This window comes from Ostrea edulis, chromosome 7 (genome assembly GCF_947568905.1).
Source record: "Ostrea edulis chromosome 7, xbOstEdul1.1, whole genome shotgun sequence".
In the NCBI taxonomy this organism is placed as follows: domain Eukaryota; kingdom Metazoa; phylum Mollusca; class Bivalvia; order Ostreida; family Ostreidae; genus Ostrea; species Ostrea edulis.
The window spans coordinates 88,718,599-88,723,023 of NC_079170.1; positions in this window are offsets into that span (position 1 = coordinate 88,718,599).

The window sequence follows — 4,425 nt, forward strand, 5'->3', positions numbered from 1 at the left end:
AAGGTATAAAGTTGAGAATTTGTGCTTTATTTTAGATATTCAAAAATCCGAGTTTTCGGGGTTTTTTGGGTATAGATCTATTCCTCTAAGTATTCTGAATAATAATATGTAATTTTTATAAAAATCGGCCCAAAAATGAATCTTTAAGATGAAAAAAACGTTAAGTCCCCAAAAGTGTTACTGCTAACCCTGGGGTTAGAAAATTTCGCAAATATGGATATTCCTTGCAGGAAAGACAGTTCTTTTGGGGTTTTAAGGTTAATATTGACTCAATAGCACACAATAAACTGATATCCACGAACAAAAAAATTTTTGATACATTTCTGGGACTTATTTAGTCGAAAATTTCAAAATATTAAAAACTCCTATTTTTTCGGGGTTTTGGGGTATAAATCTATTCTTTTAAGTATTCTGAATGATATTATGTAATTTTTTTTTAAAAATGCTCAAAAATAAATTTTTAAGATGAAAAAAACCAAAAGTCCCCAAAACTGTTCTTTCTAACCCTGGGCTTAGAAAATTGGGCAAATATGGACATTTCTTGCAGGGAAGACAGTTCCTGTGGGTTATTAAGGTTCATGTTGACTCAATATCACAAAATAAAATGATATGTAGCCCCACACAGATACCCAGATAGAGGTAGCCATATACAGGTACGAAGATATAGATAGCTATATACAGGTACTCTGATATAGATAGCCATATACATTTACCCATATATAGATAGCCCTATACAGATACTCATATATAGATAGCCCTATACAGGTACTGAGATAGAGGTAGCCCTATACAGGTACTTAGATATAGATAGCTATATACACGTACCCAGATATAGATAGCCATATACAGATACTCAGATATAGATAGCCATATACAGGTACTCATATATAGGTAGCCATATACGTGTACTCAGATATAGGTAGCCCTATACAGGTACTCAGATATAGGTAGCCCTATACAGGTACTCAGATATAGGTAGCCCTATACAGGAACTCAGATATAGGGAACCCTATACAGGAACTCAGATATAGGGAACCCTATACAGATACACAGATATAGGAAGTTATATACAGGAACTCAGATATAGGTAGCCCTATAGAGGTACTCAGATATAGGTAGCCCTATACAGGTACCGAGATATAGGAAGTTATATACAGGTACCCAGATATAGGTAGCCCATTACAGGTACTCAGCTATAGGTAGCCCTATACAGGTACTCAGATATAGGTAGCCCTATACAGGAACTCAGATATAGGTAGCCCTAAAGAGGTACTCAGATATAGGTAGCCCTATACAGGTACCGATATATAGGAAGTTATATATAGGTACCCAGATATAGGTAGCCCATTACAGGTACTCACCGATAGGTAGCCCATTACAGGTACTCAGCTATAGGTAGCCCTATACAGGTACTCAGATATAGGTAGCCATATACAGGAACTCAGATATAGGTAGCCCTATAGAGGTACTCAGATATAGGTAGCCCATTACAGGTACTCAGCTATAGGTAGCCCTATACAGGTACTCAGATATAGGTAGCCATATACAGGAACTCAGCTATAGGTAGCCCTATACAGGTACTCAGATATAGGTAGCCCTATACAGGTACCGAGATATAGGAAGTTATATACAGGTACCCAGATATAGGTAGCCCATTACATGTACTCAGCTATAGGTAGCCCTATACAGGTACTCAGATATAGGTAGCCATATACAGGAACTCAGATATAGGTAGCCCTATAGAGGTACTCAGATATAGGTAGCCCTATACAGGTACCGAGATATAGGAAGTTATATACAGGTACCCAGATATAGGTAGCCCATTACAGGTACTCAGCTATAGGTAGCCCTATACAGGTACTCAGATATAGGTAGCCATATACAGGAACTCAGATATAGGTAGCCCTATAGAGGTACTCAGATATAGGTAGCCCTATACAGGTACCGAGATATAGGAAGTTATATACAGGTACCCAGATATAGGTAGCCCATTACAGGTACTCAGCTATAGGTAGCCCTATACAGGTACTCAGATATAGGTAGCCATATACAGGAACTCAGATATAGGTAGCCCTATAGAGGTACTCAGATATAGGTAGCCCTATACAGGTACCGAGATATAGGAAGTTATATACAGGTACCCAGATATAGGTAGCCCATTACAGGTACTCAGCTATAGGTAGCCCTATACAGGTACTCAGATATAGGTAGCCCTATACAGGAACTCAGATATAGGTAGCCCTATAGAGGTACTCAGATATTGGTAGCCATATAAAGGTACTTAGATATAGATAGCTATATACAGGTACCCAAATATAGATAGCCATATACAGATACTCATATATAGATACCTCTATACAGGTACTCAGAAATAGATAACCCTATTGTGGTCTACATAGTCTAAAGTACCTACAGTAGAAAAATTATTTCAGTATCTCTACTATAAATGCTAACCCCAGGGGGTAGACCAATTTGACTATTAAGTCCCGAGTGACACTTATTAAAATGACGTTCTATTAGTTGCGGTTATCTATTTCGACACACTACCTGTTGCGACTAATGCGAATAAAGACTACTTTAATGTTTTCGGTCTCAATTCCAGAGAAATAAAGGGTAAAGTACTCGTCACTGCCAAATCGGAGAAGAGGAGGCCCATTGATGGGCTACCATATTGTTACCAAAGGAGAGGAAATGTAAATTCTTAGAAAATTGATATTATTTCAATGTAATGATTCTAAATCTTAATGAGCTTTCTTCCCGCCCATGCGCATACAAGCTGTGCTCTCGTGTAAACAAGCGCTTAAGCTGAAAATGGCCAAGTCCAATGTGAAATCTGAAGATCTGCATTTCCGTAGTCGCGACTAATATTTTCGACAAACTCCCTATGGCGACTAATGCGAATAAAGACTACTTTAATGTTTTCGGTCTCAATTCCAGAGAAATAAAGAGTAAAGTGCTCGTCACTCCCAAATCGGAGAGAAAGAGGTCCCTTGATGGGCTACCAGACGGTTACGAAAAGAGAGAAAATAAAAATTCTTAGAGAATTTATATTAATTCAATGTACTGATTCTAAATCCTAATGAGCTTTCTTCTTGCCCATGCACATACAAGCTGTGTTCTCTTGTAACAAGCACTTAATTTGAAAATGGCTAAGTCTAATGTGAAATCTGAAGATCTGCATTTCTGTAGTCGCGATTAATGTTTTCGACAAACTCCCTATGGCGACTAATGCGAATAAAGACTACTTTAATGTTTTCGGTCTCAATTCCAGAGAAATAAAGGGTAAAGTGCTCGTCACTGCCAAATCGGAGAGGAGGAGGCCCATTGATGGGCTACCATATTGTTACCAAAGGAGAGGAAATGTAAATTTTTGGAGAATTTATATTAATTCAATGTACTGATTCTAAATCTTAATGATCTTTCTTCCCGCCCATGCGCATACAAGCTGTGCTCTCGTGTAAACAAGCGCTTAAGCTGAAAATGGGCAAGTCCAATGTGAAATCTGAAGATCTGCATTTCCGTAGTCGCGACTAATATTTTCGACAAACTCCCTATGGCGACTAATGCGAATAAAGACTACTTTAATGTTTTCGGTCTCAATTCCAGAGAAATAAAGAGTAAAGTGCTCGTCACTCCCAAATCGGAGAGAAGGAGGTCCCTTGATGGGCTACCAGACGGTTACGAAAAGAGAAAAAATAAAAATTCTTAAAGAATTTATATTAATTCAATGTAATGATTCTAAATCCTAATGAACTTTCTTCCTCCCCATGCGCATACAAGCTGTGCTGTCTTGTAAAGAAGCACTTAAGCTGAAAATGGCTAAGTCCCGAATGACATTATTGCATTACAGATCCAATTTAGCCAAGAGACCCAGGTGTTCCAAACACGCTATTGTGGTCTACATAGTCTAAAGTACCTACAGTAGAAAAATTATTTCAGTATCTCTACTATAAATGCTAACCCCAAGGGGTAGACCAATTTCACTATTAAGTCCCGAGTGACACTTTTATTAAAATGACGTTTTATTAGTTGCGGTTATCTATTTCGACACACTACCTATTGCGACTAATGCGAATAAAGACTACTTTAATGTTTTCGGTCTCAATTCCAGAGAAATAAAGGGTAAAGTACTCGTCACTGCCAAATCGGAGAAGAGGAGGCCCATTAATGGGCTACCATATTGTTACCAAAGGAGAGGAAATGTAAATTCTTAGAAAATTGATATTAATTCAATGTACTGATTCTAAATCTTAATGAGCTTTCTTCCCGCCCATGCGCATACAAGCTGTGCTCTCGTGTAAACAAGCACTTAAGCTGAAAATGGCCAAGTCCAATGTGAAATCTGAAGATCTGCATTTCCGTAGTCGCGACTAATATTTTCGACAAACTCCCTATGGCGACTAATGCGAATAAAGACTACTTTAA